The sequence below is a fragment of the Lissotriton helveticus genome, chromosome 1_1, assembly GCF_964261635.1.
Source record: "Lissotriton helveticus chromosome 1_1, aLisHel1.1, whole genome shotgun sequence".
Classification (NCBI taxonomy): Eukaryota; Metazoa; Chordata; class Amphibia; order Caudata; family Salamandridae; genus Lissotriton; species Lissotriton helveticus.
In genome coordinates, this window is record NC_136057.1 from 157,125,688 (window position 1) to 157,145,342 (window position 19,655).

Here is a 19,655-nt window from a genome sequence, read left to right on the forward strand (position 1 = left end):
ATTAAATGCAAAAGTAAACACACATTTTTATGCATTATTGCTTATTGGTATATGAGAAATACACATGAAATGGCTCTTAATATGGCTATACAGAAAGGAAGGTCGAGACCATTTCATCACATAATAAAATATTTGTGAACATACCAGCGGGCAGCTAAAGTCTATAAAGTATCTAAAAATAGAAATTTTAGTTCTCTAGGAATAGTTTCTTACTTTAAGCAGAAGATCAGAGTCCCGGAAAAAAATATATAGAAAAATATTTTAGGGGTTTGCTGAAAAAACTGCTGTCCGTGAGCTGGAGTGAAATTGTTCATGTGACTTATTTTTAAAGTTGAAGGCCGAATTCAGGGAACGCCGTGTGCGAGTTTACTCAAAAGTCTCTATTTCTGTTCTGGAGAGAACATCATATCATTCAGGCTTTCGAAAAAACTGTCAACAGCTTCATGGGAAAGTTCCACTAAGTCGGGAATAGGGGTAACCATGCATTCGTGCGCATGATTGTCTCCATTGACATTCTGATTTGCATTGCTGACAGAAGGTCGTACCTGTTCGATGCTGCTTTCATCTTGAACTTCACTACTCTTCAATCGTAGTGGTGAAGATTCCAGGAATGCCGTCATCAGGATTGGCAGCCTTTGAGGGCAGCACAAAGCGTGAACCTTGGTAGGAACCAACAGTGTATCTGCATCCACTGGCGCATCCGATTGTAACGTCAGACAGGTGTCTAACACGCATTCTTCTCCCATAGCAGGAACCTTAGTACAGGTAAAACACACCTTTGCCACATTGGTCGAAATGATAGAAACCAAGTCATGTTCAGGTCTCTAAGCCGGGATAGTCCCAGGATTTTTTGATATCCGGTCCCGGTATCCAATGGCTAGGATCGTATCTTCCATTGTCGCGAGAGTTTGATCTGTGACATGGGTTGCCATAACGAAAAATAAGGACTAGGAATAGGATTCCTGCAATTAGTCCCAGGATCAGGGGAAGTCCGCCAAAAATCGAATGGACGAAATCTGGAAAAATACCCAGTATGGCTTTGAATGGTGTTAATGCCATCGAAAATACTGTCTTAAATACCTTTGAGACCCCAGTGGTATCAGAAATATTTAAGATTTCGCACAGGATTTCCGCGAAATGTACGGGGGAATTAGTTGATAATAATGTATGTATCTCTGCAGTCGTCCTTGCGACTTGTAGATCATACGTTTCTTTAGATGACGTGAGCCTTGTAGGCGTCTGAAGAAGCACTGTTTTCATTCTGCTTAAAGTGTCTATTCGAATAGAAGTAATTTTCAAACTGGGCCATGCCCTTGCCTCCCTGTCTGGAAAGGAGCTGGGGAACAAAGAACGTCCACAGCACTTGACCTTCGCTGTTGTAGTTACTAGATAAGGAGTCCCGGGCATAAGACTACAACATCTGCGGTCTACAATAAGAATGTAACTCCCATTATAGAGTCTTTGAAAGAATGGTTCTATTTCAGTTGCAGGTGCGCCTTGCTGGTGACATGAAAGGTTGTATGAATTCCCTTCACAGGCTCCATGTAAACTAATACCGTTACACAGAAGCGTGCCGCTTAGTGACATAGCACAATTGTTGCCACTAAGAAACACTTTCTGTCCTTTATTACTGACACATGCATGTGAATAGGGCAGGTTCCAAGTTGTTTTAAGGTACCCCTTTCCCAATTTCTCGTACATGCCAGCCTGTATATATTTTTGGCAGTATTGAAACCTGAAGGTTGAGATTGGAATATTTATGATTCCGTGTATTATCCATTCACTGACAGGTCGTTCTGACATTGTCATTGGTAATCTTTCTAGTTTTTCAATGCTCAAGATTGTATAATCAGCACCCTTTTGCGCCATACTGATTTGTCTATCAGTAAGGTTAAAGATTTGGAATAGTGACGTTGTGTTGATTAAACGCCAAGGCACATAGCCTGAACGCAGATTTTGTAACGTCCAGCCAAGCTGTACAATAGAACGCAATTGTGACTGACCATGTTGTAATAACAGTAAGTCTTGCGATAATATATCGATTGCTGAAGACACAATGCTGTCCAATGAAAAAATTCTGGAGGACAGAGTCATTAACCCATTGTCCACTATAGAAAGTGATTTTTCCAAATTGATACGGTCAATTTCCCGTATTCTTTCTGCTGTCTCAATTTGAGTTACCTTCCAGGCCTCATTGTATGCTGCATATACAGAGGCTGCTATGAAACGCTTTTGACGCTGTTTGCGTGGTCCCATTATGAAATCACGCAAGTCAGCACCATCAGTAAGTAAAGTTAGGTGTTGCTTAATTTCAGGCAGTGTGGAAGTTTGAAGCCATTGAAGGCATAATTTACCCACACTGTAGGTTGTTATTATCCCTGGGTGATGTCTTTGGGGATATCTTGGGTCTGGCCTGGTCATTTTGAACCCCTGTGTTTTATTCAGGAATCTGTCTTGACAGTTATTAGTATCTGTTGGCCAGATCAACCACTGTTTCCAATCAGGATGTGTTCTGTTTTGGTTAAGTATATGGTTTACGTCTATTTCTTCATCTGTATCAGAGCTATTGCTAAACATTGTTGGCTTTGGAATAGACGGGTTATTTAAATCTTTGATTTTGGCTAAGCCAAGACAGGTGGTTTGTTGAACAGTGTCATTTAAAAATATCATTTGTTCTGGGATCATGCAGGCTCTAAACAAAGCTTCTAAACCCTGTACGTGCCAATCTTTTGTACCCCAAACACTTTTCAAATCAACATTTTTGTCCCAATAATCAAATCCAAAAGTATTCATTTTTTCAAAGAATGAATCTGAATATATCAATTTTGTGTTGGTTATCATGGTTTTCATCCCTGTCTTGTTTGACAATTTAAAATAAAATGTTTCAGCATTATTTGTGTTAAAACCTGAGAAATATGAATATTTGTCATAAACGGTTCTAGAGCTCCCTTTTGGGGGTGTAGCACAATGTTCCCATTGATTATAATTTAAAACATTTCTAGGTTGTGCAGATTTATGCAAGAAATGGTTACCATAATGGTTATAGCAATACATACTATCATAATTTGTAGAACCTTGCAAATAATCATGTTTTGTAAATTTAGCAGACATTACTAAGTCAGACATCATGTTGTTAATACTTTCGAAGTCCCAATCATCAGCAAATGAGTTTGGTTTTGCAAAGTCACTCAAAGAGATCTTGATTTGGTGTGGATATTTCAGGATCTCGACCGGACCATAAATTTCATAGTCAGTGTTGTCCCAGGCTACCCCACCAGGTATCGGATTGGCTGTGAAGTTGGCTGAAGAAAGTTCTGGAGAAAGTTCTCTTTTCTCGACGTGTGAAGATGTGTGTGGTTTGAGGACCAAGTTGATGTTCTGACTTGCTGTGTCCATTTTAGCATATTTTCCCTCAATGAAGCGTCCCAAAGTAAATACCATGATGAGCCAAAGTATGAGGATAAATGCACCAAAACCCACCCAAAATTCAATCCATGGAGAAATCAGATATGTTTCTTTCAGTTGTTTCAAAAGTTCCTTCGCTTTGTCTTTAAAGGATTTTGATGATGGCTGTGTCTTTGATTCACTGAAGCCGTCAGAGGAATCATCGAAGTTGATGAAGTAACCAGATGCAGTTCTGTCAATTGTTCCAATTGGTTCAGGATTTTTGTTTCTTGCATTTTCACTTGGTACTTCAGTATAGATTGGTGTGTCTCTGCTAAATGTCTTTATTTGGGTTTTCAGAGGTCTGAGTTCTATTGCATTGTTGCATAGTCCTTGTTGTTCTTCTGTAGGCGTTTCGAATGTGATGAGCCTCTTTGTTAGGACCTCTGTACTGGTAGCAAACCTTGGTGTTCTGCTACTTATTGGGAGTCCACTTGGCCTACTGTTTGTTATCGGCCACATGTTGTGGTTTTACCAGGTCGATGGATACAACTCGGTTCTCCTTTTTTCCAGCAAGTGGCGGTAGTACAACTGATCTTGTCCCGTTGACAGACAAGACAGGAACTGCTTTTCTGTAAGAAGGCCCAAATTCCTTCTTTACCGCGATCTTCTCCCTGACTAGATCCCCGACTTTTGGAATCCAGACAGGTCTTGCTGGGACAGGTGGTGATTCTTCAGTGGTTGTTGGCTGTTGTTTCAACTGTATGTTGCTCAGGTCTTTTCTTGTTTTGTTTAAGTCCTGCAAAATAGCCAAACGGTCTTTGACAGCAAAGGTTTTTTCTATTACCACTGAAGTCTGACTATCAAGGTCAGAGATCAACATCCTAGTTCCGAATAATAATTCGTACGGACTGAATCCCTTCAGAGAATTTCTTGGCAAGTTATTTAGACTACGTTGGACACTTATTAGATGTTTGACCCACCCAGCTCCCGAACCTAATATCCTTTCCATTATAGATTGCTTTCTGCCTTGGTTTTTTCTTTACACCATCCCGTACCCTCAGGAAGGAAGTGAGAAGATTCCCGCTGGGCTGTGCTCATTTGGCCATGTTTCCCCCCCAGACTGGATTGCCTGAGTGAAAACAATGGTCGAACGTAGCATGCTCTTAGCGTATATGCCATTTAGACTCGCAAATCTTGTATAATAGTCCGGACGTCAGCCGAGTGCTGAGGATCTACATTATAAGTGGAAACTAGCCTGTATATGTTAATCGCAAGCCATTCTTTTTGCTGGTAATATTATCTGCCTTGATACGACGAGGTATTAAACTGCTTCTCTCCCCACTGCGATCTCTGTTGCAGTTTGGGCAGTTTTTTACAAACATGGTGTAGTGCAGGCTCATGCCTGGCCACCAGTACCGTGATTGTAATTCTTCCAGAGAATCTTTTAATTTAAGGTGTCTGAGACCCTCGCCCATATGTGCGTCTGCGATTAACAAGTGTCTCCTGTCCATGTTTGGAATCACTCTATCCCCCACTCCAGGGATTCGAGCAAAAGGGACGGAGTTTGCATCGATTATGTATGTGTAATTGAGTGGATAGTTGATCGGTAACGCTGAGCAGTCGCCTTTTGATGACGTTTTCACCGCCAGCAATGTTTCACCGTCAATGTATTTTAATGTACGCTTTTTTCGAACTACGGGAGCCGATTTAGTGGCTGCCGCTGCGGCTGTTTCAGCCAATGAATTCCCTACAACGTGAACGCCATCACGTTGATGACTCAGTGAGTGAGTCACGTGAGTCTGTGGTAGTTCTTTTTTCAAAAGAGCTACTTGTTCCCAGAGCAGTCTCTGCTTTATTGGTGCATCTGTGTCATCTTTGTAACCGTTCTGAATCCATGTCTGCAAATCGCTGTTATATGATTTGACGCAGTAATATGAATCTGACACTATAAGTGTCGGGAATTCGCGATCCGCATTATCTAGCGCCATTTTCAATGCGATTATTTCAATCTGTTTTTCTGAATTAGTTTCTACTGAGTGTGATTTTGTTAATAGAGGTTTTAATATACCTCCGCGCCACACTTCTTTTGTAATCTCACATGTGGGGTTGTATGCTTGTTCTCCCCAAACGGAGGGTTGAGCATGTCCGTCTGTATAGATTACACAGGCGTAATGTCGTAGAGGCAGAATGTCGATTGGCAGAGTATACGTCTTTTCATATTTTAGATTTTTTAATTCTTCTAGTTCTGGGTCAAAGTAGTAGTATACTTTGTCCGTTGTGATTGAATTCACCCATTGTATCCATTCCGGATTCAATGTTGTAGTGGGTAAATTACACGGTGTTGTTAGTGCCTCAAAGGCTGATTCTGCTGTTCTGACTGTGATATGTCTACCGTCAGCTATGTCTTTTTCTCTAGCTATTGCGGTTTGAACTGCACGAATGATTTTTTCTGTATTACTGAATTTCTGTTCAGCTTCTGTGTACAAGTGTGATTTGAATGCAATTGGTACCTTTTCTCCCTCATTAGAGGTTAGGTACGTGAATCCGCATCTCCCTGGGATGACTCGGATCACAAGGTTGCGTGTATTATCACGTGTTTCTAATTTTGTTTTAATTAGCATGTCTGTTTGTAAGGATCTCAAAATTTCTGTGTGTGTTTGAGTCCAACTGGATTTCTTAAAGTCTGGTTTAATTAGATCATAAAGGGGTTTGACCCTTTCTGCGTAATTTGCAATGTATGTTCTTCCGAAATTTAGGAAGCCTAGAATTGACTGTAGGTTTTTTAGTGTTTTAGGAGCTTGGATTACGGCACATTTCTCTAGGAAATTGTCTGCCGGGCTTTTACCTTCACTTGATAACTCATATCCTAAGAATAGGACTGTCAGATGGGCAATTCTGGACTTTTTAAAGTTAAATTTGTAACCCTCTGCAGCGAAACCAAGTATTATGGTGTTCACTCTTTTCAAATGAGTCTCCAAGTCATCATCTGTTAAGTAAATGTCATCGACATAAGATAATGCTTCATCATCATATAGTTGTAGTAATTCTGTTACTCTCGCTGAGAATACCCCCGGGCTGTTCTTGTACCCCTGGGCTAACCGACAGAATTGTTTTTGAGTGCCATTTACTGAGAATGCAGTTAAATATCTGCTCTCTGGTGCTATGTTTTGACAAAAGAATCCATTGGAGATGTCCAAGGTTGTTTTGTATTTTTTGCGCACTATGGTATTCATTAGTGCAGCACTGTGTGAGTTTTGCACTGCAAAGGTTTTGCAACATGTGTTAAGGTGTCGGTAATCCAAAACTAGACGATATGAGTTGTCTGGTTTGGCGACCGGAAACAAAGGATTGTTCATTTGTGAGGTGCAAGTTTCAATCACCCCCTGGTATTCTAGCTGATCTAGTATTTCATTTACTTGTTTTTTAGCTTCTTGCTTAATTGGGTACTGCCTTTGTGCAGTAGGTTGTGATTTTAACTGGATTTTGTGAGGAGGAGAATCCTCATCCCATCCTACATGATTTTTATATAAAGCAGGTGCTAAGGCCACTGCCCACTTTCTAGCAAGTGTATATTTTTTATGAATCGGAATTTGATTCGAGAAGGCAGGCATAATTACTTCTTCGCCATGAGGGCACTCCCTGACAAACTCTGGTGGCCAGTCTTTTTCAGCTAGAAGGATGTCATAGCCTTTGGAGAGGTTATCCCAAAATAGTCCCCTTATTTTCCTAGTCTTATCTCCCTCTATACGTAATGTTATCTCGTATATCTTGTGGGGCTTGCTAACTCTGGTGTCTGCAGTTTCCACTTGAAGATATTCATTCGTGTCCACTGTCTCCAGATGATTCATAAGGACTTTGCGAGCTATGCTCACCTCTGCTGCGCTGTCTAGCATTGTCTGAGCCCACTCTCCGTTTTTCAGTTGTGTCCTCAGTATTCTCGGCATTTTTAACTACCTTGATACTGGCTACCTTCTTTTTTGGAAATTGTAATTTCTTTTTTAGCTGAGCAGGTTCCTTGTCTTTGGACTTGGCGTGCTCTTCTGATCGTCCTCTTCTTTCCGATTTCTGCGAGGAATTCTGAAAAGATTGAGAGGGACGTGTATCAATGTCTTGATATCTATCAGGTTTTTTAATATTATCCCTATTTCTAAGGTTATATCTATTCCCCGAGGGGTCACTCTGCGGTGACCTCTGTCTTTGGTTTGGAGATTTCTCTCTTCGCCTAGGAGACCTCCCTCGGGACTGGAATTTCTTTTCTTTAGGATTGGATTGTTTGTTTCCATCCCAGTTCTTTTTTGGTGAATTATTATTATTAAAAAATATTTTTTCTGGACTTGTAGTCAGTTGCGGTTTTACTGGTATTCCACCTAGACTATCTCTGCCTAGTTCTTCATAGGATTTTTCTATGATCCTGGCAATTTCAGCTGGTTGGTCTGCTATATCTGTCTCTTTTAACCTCTGGCGGATCGCCACGTTTGCTGCTTCACCTTTTATGTTGGCTAGTAATATAGCTGAGACCTGCTTGAAGTCTTTCAGTAATTTCATACCAAGAGTTAAAGCAGGTTCTGGACCGTATTCATCTTGAATTTGTTTTAGCACATCTGGTATCACCGAAATGGATGGGACACCGTGCGTTTTTGTATAGATGGAAGCAAAGACTGTACCCCAAGTGTCACAGTCCTCTATGTGTGGTGCGATTCCCATTGGGAGACATATAGTCAGAATCCTGTGTTTTTCTAATGGGGTGGTGTCAGGAAACACCGCCTCTATTTGGGTGATTTTCTGTGCCAACCAGAATGGTATTTGTTCCCGTTTAGCTGGAACTTTACCTAGGCAGGATTGGATGTTCTGTGGTGTAATTTTATTTGTGTTCCCCTGGTGAGGGGTCAGCTGTGGAAGTTTAATCGCTGGCTGAATTGTTGAAGTCCGCATTACATACTGAACTAATTGTCTATGAATTTTTAGTAGTTGTTTTAGCTGTATTAACAGCTCTGCTGCAGGCATTCTTTCGATGTCTGGATGTGGTGTGTATCCGGCTAAGACCGGCCACGTTGCTCCGGGTCTTCCTAAAGGACCGAGCCTTGTAATGTGATTATTATGTTTTAGGGCGCCATCAAATAAGAGCAAATGCTCTTGGAATTTGAGTGGTACTTCCACCTCCTCGAAAGGAGTGTAAATGTCGGGTGGAACCTCTATTTTGTAATAGTGGAAGTACTTTGTTACAGCATTTGCTGCTGGAAAATGTATCCATGTATAGTATACCTCTGTCTGCCGATATTCGTGTGCCTCAATTACGAATATGACTGTGCCACCTCTAGGTGTCAGTCCATTTTCTATAAGTTTTAAGGTTATAGATCTCCTTTTAATGACCGGAATGAGTGTTATATTCGGGTCTGCTGCTTGCATGGTAGCATCAGCATCTGTGAGTTCAGTAGCTAATCTAACTGCCTCTCTTTCATCATCACTCTCTGCCATTTTACAGACAGGATGGTATTATGTTTATTTGCAGATCAGGTTTCTTTATGGAAACAGAGATTAGATGCACAATATTTTGGAACTGTTTATCCTTCAACGTTGACTAGACCAAGAACCATACATAGGAGTTCCCTCCTGCGAGGTTTTGGAGGATATAACCTTTCACCCACTCCAGACGTCTTTGGAGTATTTGGGAAAAGGGGTCTGAGTGAGAAAGCACGACTGAGTTACTCTAAATGTCTTACGTTAGTTTTATCGCCCTTTCCAAACGCGTTGGGCGCCATGTAGTGTAGTTCCTATCTTCCCAATGGGCTCTGCGCATTGGAATAGTACCTACGGCAGTAAAGGCCTAGACCAGACGTTAACTAGGTCTACTACTGTCGATACTAGACTTAATTTTTGGGTTTGCCAGCTAAGCTCAGAGTTCGCTAGAAACTTTCTCGAATGTTCAGGAAAGAATTACCTCTCCTGATTAGACAAGAAGGGATTTAGTTTCTGACAACCATAGAACATGACAACTTTGCTCTCCCCTAATCAAGAGTCAATCTCAAGTGTCGTGTGAGCACAAGGCAATTATTTTACTCAGTCAGTACGTGCATTCTTAGTCTCATCAGAATGTAGAGAAAAGGAAGAGACGGGCGTGTTCAATAAAAAGGTGTTATTTATTGATCAGTCTCTTTTCTCGTACAAGAGAAATGGATCGATATTATTGCAATACTTATAGTTAAGTAAAGTGCATACATTAAAAGCAATAGTATAAAATAATACTGTAAAAACATTGATATGGTTTCTGAGCCATATGATGTTTAAAATGATTAAAATATATTTACATACACATATACATTTGACTAAACGTACTCAACTGGTGTTTCTAAATACGCCTACCCCGTGTACCTGACCTAAGTCTAATGCGTGGGCGGGAATAGAAAGTTACAGTTTAAGTTAAGTTTGTTTTTGCCAAGTGAATAACTAAAGAATTCTCTGTGAGGGGTTATTCAGTTCTGTACCTGGAAGTTAGGATGAATGAGGAATGGTATCTCTTTCTCTGCTCTCGATATTCCAGGCTGCCTGCGAGGGCTGCCCAGAAGCGCCGGTGCTGGGTCTCTCGGCTTGAGATAGCAGCGCGTCTCTCAGCGCGTCAGGAAGGCGGGGCTGCTGCCAGCGGGGTCTGCTTCTGCTCTCGGCTTCGGCAAGTGTGGCTGCTCCGTCTTGTCACCACGCGTGTGTTTGCATAGGGCAGGGTCGGCAATATTTATACCTTAAAGGTGCCGAGATTGACGTAAGGATGGACATAGGTACGTCAATAAAGATGTCATACGACTTGCTCGTTAGCACATTCTTTTGCAAAAGTTCTCTGTGAAATCAAAACAATGGCCGCACGGATTATCCAGGTTGTCATAGGTTTGATTTGTTATGAGAACGTCGTATGCCTTATCAGGGGCTGGAGGAATGTCGCTTGTCTAATTAGATCTCAAGCGTTATGACCTAATCAGATAACACGTTCCTGTGCCGTAGTGTGACTGCGTCAGATAACGGTATCTGCATCATGGGGGTTTTCTTGCCTCATGGGCTGACTGTCAGTTAACTAGCTAGTTAGTTTAACCAGAATAGGGTCAGGAATAGGGGGATCGATTCAGAACCTATAGAAATACACGACAATCTATCAAAGCCCTTTGTCTTCCACAGGCTGCCAGCCTCTCCGAGCTCCACAGTGGGGTCGCCATAGTAAGTCTCCCCTCCCATTGCAGACATCGATTAGCGGCATACCATACGTTAATCGCATGTGCTGCTGGTCCAACGAGGGGAAGCGCCCGTTCCTAGCGTAGAGTGCCCTGGTGAAGTCACTCCCAGGCATCTGCCCACGGTCCATCGCATATCCAGGGTCCAAAGGAGACCCATAAATAGCGTGGTTTATCGCCGCCAACTGGGAAGCCCTGTAATACTTACGGAGGTCTGGTAAACCGATCCCTCCGTCGTACCAGGGAAGAGTAAGCTTGGAGAAAGCAATACGGGGTCTGCCCTCTCAGAGAAACTGTCTCTGGAGGGACTCAATATCCTTGAAATACAAGGGGGGCACTTGATCCATTGTATGTTGGAGTGCATACAAAAAGCGGGGGAGAGCCATAATTTTAAATAACACTGCACGGCCCAACAAGGAGAGCGGCAATGATTTCCATCTTACCACATCTCTTCTGAACTTGGCCAGCGGGGGCTCCAGGTTTTTTTCGTCCCTCAGTTTCAGATCTTTGGTCACAAATATGCCCAGATATCGAAACCCCACAGTTTCAATCCGCAATGGGCAGGGACTCGGGACGACCGGAGGGTCACCGCTAATGACAAAAAGTACAGATTTCGTCCAATTAATGGCGAAGCCAGAGTACCTTCCAAATATGGCCAGGACGTCCATAAAAGTGATCAAGGAAGCCCGGGGGTTGGTAAGGTAAAGCAGGATGTCATCCGCAAAAAAAGCGAGATCTTGTCCTCCCACTCGGGCGTCTAGCGCAGCCCTAAAATCGACCGGTCCCATCGGACCCATGCAGCGAGTGGCTCAAGTGCCAACGCAAATAGTAGTGGGGATAAGGGACATCCCTGCCTTGTACGCTTTCCCAGAGGAAAGTCTACGTATTTGTGGTTGTTTACCACGACCCTGGCTAGGGGACTAGTATGTAGGAGACAGACCCAGCCGATAAACTCCTTGCCGATACTCAACTTCGCTATAACCGCTAACAAGTAGGCCCATTCAACCCTATCAAATGCCATGGTTGCATCTAGTGACAACAGGACCGCAAGCTCAAGTATGCGCTGTGCGCCACCCAGAATCCCATGCAGTCTTCTGAGAATGAGGGCTGTATTTCGGCGTGGCATAAAGCCAGACTGGTCCGGGTGGACCAGGGTCGATATGACCTTAACCAGCCAATAATTTAGCCGGCACTTTAGGTTCAGCATTAAGTAGGGAAATCGGCCGATAAGAAGAGCACTCCGTTTTAGGCTTGCCTTCTTTATAGATAACAACGATGTTTGCCATACGCTGCTCATAGGGGAGCTGGGCCGTTTCTCCACTTTCTATGAACATGGCGCGGAGAAATGGTGCAAGCTTGTTTGGGTTAAGTTTATAGAGCTCTATGGGGATTCCGTTCGGGCCGGAAGCTTTCCCAGAGTGGACACCCCTGATAGCCTGCGCCACCTCGTCATCCGTGCGGGGGGAGTCCAGATACTTCATGTCCTCCTCCGAGATGCTGGGCAATGGGATATCGTGTATCATAGCCGCATTTTCGGCCTCTGTATAGGTCCCCGCCGACTGATATACCAGTTTATAGTACGCAGAAAACTCATCTGCAATCTGCTGTGGGTCTGTCACCAGTCCTGATTCCACCGTCTGCAATTCCAGGACCAACCGCAATGCCCACTCCCCCTTCTCCAACCACGCTATCAACTTTCCTGCCTTATCGCCATGCTCATAAATCCTACTTTACATATCGGCAATCTGAACTTTGGCCCTGTCCCCAACTAGACTCCTATATTCATCATGAAGGAGTTTCAGTCGATGCAATCCCTCCAGAGTAGACTCGCTCGAGACCTCGCCCTCTAGTGCTGACAGTTCAGCCTCTACCCTATCCACTTCAGCTCGAGCTTTCCTCTTCTTTCTGGAGACTAAGGACAATACCTCCCCTCTTATAACCGTCTTGTACGCCTCCCACAAGGACCGCCCACACTCCACCGAACCTACATTGTCCTGGAAGTATCGGTCTGTAATTTGTACCACTTCTTTCTTTGTGTCAGGGTCTTTTAAATAAAAACCAAAGGAAATGATGGACGGAGCGTTGACAATACAAGCACTCACCCCCAGTCAACTGATCTGGGTTTAATCCATCACCATTCTTTAGCCCACTCTGCCACCCCAGTTCAGACATGGCCATATGCAAATCAGTCTGAGCCTGTGCATCATGGGAACAGTCCTGCCCGAACTGCCAAGCCATGCCTTCCCTGGACCGGAAACAAGCTACCGAGGACCGGTTTCTGGCATTCCAGCCTTCTCCAGCCCGGCTTGCTTGAATCCAGTGGCAAAGTGAGCAAGGGACTCACGTCTGAGCATGCCCTGCCAACTTATGGCGAACAAAGAAAAACCAAAGGAAATGATGGACGGAGCGTTGACAATACAAGCACTCATCCCCAGTCAACTGATCTGGGTTTAATCCATCACCATTCTTTAGCCCACTCTGCCACCCCAGTTCAGACATGGCCATATGCAAATCAGTCTGAGCCTGTGCCTCATGGGAACAGTCCAGCCCGTACTGCCAAGCCATGCCTTCCCTGGACCGGAAACAAGCTACCGAGGACCGGTTTCTGGCATTCCAGCCTTCTTCAGCCCGGCTTGCTTGAATCCAGTGGCAAAGTGAGCAAGGGACTCACGTCTGAGCATGCCCTGCCAACTTATGGCGAACAAAGAAAAACCAAAGGAAATGATGGACGGAGCGTTGACAATACAAGCACTCACCCCCAGTCAACTGATCTGGGTTTAATCCATCACCATTCTTTAGCCCACTCTGCCACCCCAGTTCAGGCATGGCCATATGCAAATCAGTCTGAGCCTGTGCCTCATGGGAACAGTCCAGCTATCCAGGCTGATGAGGGCTGAAAGCCCGAAACCGGTCCTTGGTTGCTTGTTTCCAGTCCAGGGAGGACCTGGCTTGGCTGTTCGGGCTGGGCTGTTCCCATGGGGCACAGGGTCAAGACTGATTTGCATATGGCTGTGTTCAAACTGGAAAGGCATGGTGAGCAAAAAAACGATGGATTTAGGCCCAGATCTCTGTACTGGGGTGAATGTATGACATTGTTCTGCATTCTGTCCATCACCTGTTGTTTTTGCTTTTGTCACCCTGAGTGGGACGGGTATGCTCAGACGTGAGTCCCGTGCTCTCCACGCCACTGGAATCAAGCTATCCAGGCTGATGAGGGCTGAAAGCCCGAAACCGGTCTTTGGATGCTTGTTTCCAGTCCAGGGAGGACCTGGCTTGGCAGTTCGGGCTGGACTGTTCCCATGGGGCACAGGGTCAAGACTGATTTGCATATGGCTGTGTTCAAAATGGAAAGGCATGGTGAGCAAAAACACGATGGATTTAGGCCCAGATCTCTGTACTGGGGTGAATGTATGACATTGTTCTGCATTCTGTCCATCACCTGTTGTTTTTGCTTTTGTCACCCTGAGTGGGACGGGTATGCTCAGACGTGAGTCCCGTGCTCTCCATGCCACTGGTATCAAGCTATCCAGGCTGATGAGGGCTGAAAGCCCGAAACCGGTCCTTGGATGCTTGTTTCCAGTCCAGGGAGGACCTGGCTTGGCAGTTCGGGCTGGACTGTTCCCATGGGGCATAGGGTCAAGACTGATTTGCATATGGCTGTGTTCAAACTGGAAAGGCATGGTGAGCAAAAAAACGATGGGTTTAGGCCCAGATCTCTGTACTGGGGTGAATGTATGGCATTGTTCTGCATTCTGTCCATCACCTGTTGTTTTTGCTTTTGTCACCCTGAGTGGGACGGGTATGGTCAGACGTGAGTCCCGTGCTCTCCATGCCACTGGAATCAAGCTATCCAGGCTGATGAGGGCTGAAAGCCCGAAACCGGTCCTTGGATGCTTGTTTCCAGTCCAGGGAGGACCTGGCTTGGCAGTTTGGGCTGGACTGTTCCCATGGGGCACAGGGTCAAGACTGATTTGCATATGGCTGTGTTGAAACTGGAAAGGCAGGGTGAGCAAGAAAACGATGGATGTAGGCCCAGATCTCTGTACTGGGGTGAATGTATGACATTGTTCTGCATTCTGTCCATCACCTGTTGTTTTTGCTTTTGTCACCCTGAGTGGGACGGGTATGCTCAGACGTGAGTCCCGTGCTCTCCACGCCACTGGAATCAAGCTATCCAGGCTGATGAGGGCTGAAAGCCCGAAACCGGTCTTGCTGGACTGTTTCCATGGGGCACAGGGTCAAGACTGATTTGCATATGGCTGTGTTCAAAATGGAAAGGCATGGTGAGCAACAAAACGATGGATTTAGGCCCAGATCTCTGTACTGGGGTGAATGTATGACATTGTTCTGCATTCTGTCCATCACCTGTTGTTTTTGCTTTTGTCACCCTGAGTGGGACGGGTATGCTCAGATGTGAGTCCCGTGCTCTCCATGCCACTGGTATCAAGCTATCCAGGCTGATGAGGGCTGAAAGCCCGAAACCGGTCCTTGGATGCTTGTTTCCAGTCCAGGGAGGACCTGGCTTGGCAGTTCGGGCTGGACTGTTCCCATGGGGCATAGGGTCAAGACTGATTTGCATATGGCTGTGTTCAAACTGGAAAGGCATGGTGAGCAAAAAAACGATGGGTTTAGGCCCAGATCTCTGTACTGGGGTGAATGTATGGCATTGTTCTGCATTCTGTCCATCACCTGTTGTTTTTGCTTTTGTCACCCTGAGTGGGATGGGTATGGTCAGACGTGAGTCCCGTGCTCTCCATGCCACTGGAATCAAGCTATCCAGGCTGATGAGGGCTGAAAGCCCGAAACCGGTCCTTGGATGCTTGTTTCCAGTCCAGGGAGGACCTGGCTTGGCTGTTCGGGCTGGACTGTTCCCATGGGGCACAGGGTCAAGACTGATTTGCATATGGCTGTGTTTAAACTGGAAAGGCATGGTGAGCAAAAAAACGATGGATTTAGGCCCAGATCTCTGTACTGGGGTGAATGTATGACATTGTTCTGCATTCTGTCCATCACCTGTTGTTTTTGCTTTTGTCACCCTGAGTGGGACGGGTATGCTCAGACGTGAGTCCCGTGCTCTCCACGCCACTGGAATCAAGCTATCCAGGCTGATGAGGGCTGAAAGCCCGAAACCGGTCTTTGCATACTTGTTTCCAGTCCAGGGAGGACCTGGCTTGGCAGTTCGGGCTGGACTGTTCCCATGGGGCACAGGGTCAAGACTGATTTGCATATGGCTGTGTTCAAAATGGAAAGGCATGGTGAGCAAAAAAACGATGGATTTAGGCCCAGATCTCTGTACTGGGGTGAATGTATGACATTGTTCTGCATTCTGTCCATCACCTGTTGTTTTTGCTTTTGTCACCCTGAGTGGGACGGGTATGCTCAGACGTGAGTCCCGTGCTCTCCATGCCACTGGTATCAAGCTATCCAGGCTGATGAGGGCTGAAAGCCCGAAACCGGTCCTTGGATGCTTGTTTCCAGTCCAGGGAGGACCTGGCTTGGCAGTTCGGGCTGGACTGTTCCCATGGGGCATAGGGTCAAGACTGATTTGCATATGGCTGTGTTCAAACTGGAAAGGCATGGTGAGCAAAAAAACCATGGGTTTAGGCCCAGATCTCTGTACTGGGGTGAATGTATGGCATTGTTCTGCATTCTGTCCATCACCTGTTGTTTTTGCTTTTGTCACCCTGAGTGGGACGGGTATGGTCAGACATGAGTCCCGTGCTCTCCATGCCACTGGAATCAAGCTATCCAGGCTGATGAGGGCTGAAAGCCCGAAACCGGTCCTTGGATGCTTGTTTCCAGTCCAGGGAGGACCTGGCTTGGCAGTTCGGGCTGGACTGTTCCCATGGGGCACAGGGTCAAGACTGATTTGCATATGGCTGTGTTCAAACTGGAAAGGCATGGTGAGCAAAAAAATGATGGATTTAGGCCCAGATCTCTGTACTGGGGTGAATGTATGACATTGTTCTGCATTCTGTCCATCACCTGTTGTTTTTACTTTTGTCACCCTGAGTGGGACGGGTATGCTCAGACGTGAGTCCCGTGCTCTCCATGCCACTGGAATCAAGCTATCCAGGCTGATGAGGGCTGAAAGCCCGAAACCGGTCCTTGGATGCTTGTTTCCAGTCCAGGGAGGACCTGGCTTGGCAGTTTGGGCTGGACTGTTCCCATGGGGCACAGGGTCACGACTGATTTGCATATGGCTGCGTTGAAACTGGAAAGGCAGGGTGAGCAAGAAAACGATGGATGTAGGCCCAGATCTCTGTACTGGGGTGAATGTATGACATTGTTCTGCATTCTGTCCATCACCTGTTGTTTTTACTTTTGTCACCCTGAGTGGGACGGGTATGCTCAGACGTGAGTCCCGTGCTCTCCATGCCACTGGAATCAAGCTATCCAGGCTGATGAGGGCTGAAAGCCCGAAACCGGTCCTTGGATGCTTGTTTCCAGTCCAGGGAGGACCTGGCTTGGCAGTTTGGGCTGGACTGTTCCCATGGGGCACAGGGTCAAGACTGATTTGCATATGGCTGCGTTGAAACTGGAAAGGCAGGGTGAGCAAGAAAACGATGGATGTAGGCCCAGATCTCTGTACTGGGGTGAATGTATGACATTGTTCTGCATTCTGTCAATCACCTGTTGTTTTTGCTTTTGTCACCCTGAGTGGGACGGGTATGCTCAGACGTGAGTCCCGTGCTCTCCATGCCACTGGAATCAAGCTATCCAGGCTGATGAGGGCTGAAAGCCCGAAACCGGTCCGTGGATGCTTGTTTCCAGTCCAGGGAGGACCTGGCTTGGCAGTTCGGGCTGGACTGTTCCCATGGGGCACAGGGTCAAGACTGATTTGCATATGGCTGTGTTCAAATTGGAAAGGCATGGTGAGCAAAAAAACGATGGATTTAGGCCCAGATCTCTGTACTGGGGTGAATGTATGACATTGTTCTGCATTCTGTCCATCACCTGTTGTTTTTGCTTTTGTCACCCTGAGTAGGACGGGTATGCTCAGACGTGAGTCCCGTGCTCTCCATGCCACTGGAATCAAGCTATCCAGGCTGATGAGGGCTGAAAGCCCAAAACCGGTCCTTGGATGCTTGTTTCCAGTCCAGGGAGGACCTGGCTTGGCAGTTCGGGCTGGACTGTTCCCATGGGGCACAAGGTCAAGACTGATTTGCATATGGCTGTGTTCAAACTGGAAAGTCATGGTGAGCAAATAATTTATGGATTTAGGCCCAGATCTCTGTACTGGGGTGAATGTATGACATTGTTCTGCATTCTGTCCATCACCTGTTGTTTTTGCTAGGGTCTTTTAAATGCCAAGCGCTGATCGGAGCGATCCTGCCCATGTCTCTCTGTCCCACTGTCAGACTGAACCAGACCGGGGAGTGATCAGAGATCCCTCTACCCATGTGTCGTACCTCTCTGATCCATGCCGCCTGTAGTGCCAGCACCAAAACGTAATCTATTCTGGAGAAGGAGTGATGTGCAGCAGAGGCGTGTGTATAGTGCACTCCACCAGGGTTTCTAAGTCTCCACCCGTCAACGAGACCGGTGGTTTCTACAAAGTCTGACAACCACCCCTGGCGCGGCGTCAGCTTTCGGGCCGTGTATCTGTCCATTTAGCCATCCATCCCAGCGTTAAAGTCCCACCCCACTATCAACAGCCCCACAGGCAAGGATACATTTTTTTTACACAGGTCCCGAAATGTATCGGATTGAAACCCGGCGGGACATATACTGACAAAAACGTCACCGTTTTACCTTCCCACAATCCTGAAATGCCAATGTATCTGCCTCACTTGTCAGCCCATGTGGCCTGAACCATCAGCGGGAAGGAGTTCCTCACCAGGATACCCACCCCCGAGACCCAGTCGTGAATCCAGCATGCGCCACCAACTTATAACCTCCCCGGTGTAGGGCCATGCAACGGTTGCCGATCAAGTGCGTTTCCTGCAACAACACAACATCCGGGGAGTGCCTCATAATCATCTGGCTGACCATCCCCCTTTTAATCTTATCGCCTAGGCCATTCACATTCCAACTAAGCGCCGTAATCCCCAGACCCTGTCTACCAATTGCCATCATAATGATAAAGCTTGTCGAGGTCACCTGATGCTAGAATAAAACCAGAATTAGTCGCAATTGCTTGTGCGTAAACTGAAAACAAAAACACAAACCATCCCAATACACTCAACCCCCCACCCCGCACCCCTGCATGTAGCTTACGCTCATCCCCAACTAGCAGTGTGCTTGTCGCCACCAATCTAATCTACAGCTAACTAAAAGTAGAAAATAGAGGAGGGCCCACGTACAAGCTCCTCGCCCCCCCTTGCCACCCCATCGTAGCCCCTGTACATATTAATCCACTAAGATATCTGCTGAACTCTGCAGGTCAGGGGATCCATTGTCAGCCCACACCCGCAACACTAGAATACAGTTAAGGTCCCTGCAACCACTATATTCACCAAAGTCATTGTTCATCCGCCTCTCCCCGGTCCCGGCTCTCAGGGCCCGGCATGTAGATACTTTCCAGCCAGTCTGACGCCACCTCGGGATTGTCAAAAAACCAGGCTTCCCTGTTGAGTTTCACACAGAGGGGGGCCGGAAACATCATATCTTATCCCTTTATCTCTCAGTTTCTTCTTTACCAACAAGAAACTCTGGCGTTGTTTTTGAACCAGCTGGGTAAAATCCGGGAAGAAAGAGAGTCACATTTTCAAACCTCAGCGGAGCCCCAGCTCGGGCTGCCTGGAGGATCGCATCCCGGTCTCGATAGTTTAGAACCCTCACGATCATCGGACGGGTGGGCGCCCCAGGTTTAGGTCTACCCCCGGAACTCTGTGAGCACGCTCAACCGTGAAGAGGTTGCTAAGGCCTTTAAGTTTTAAGTGGTTAAGGATGAGGTCCTCCATGAACAGGTCCGGTATTTGGCCTTCTGTCTTTTCTGGCAATCCCAGTATTCGAACGTTGTTTCGTCTTGCCCGTCCTTCATAGTCACGTCCTTCATAGTCATCCAACTTACGATCCACCTGAATCCGTGAGGCCTTAAGATCTCGCACC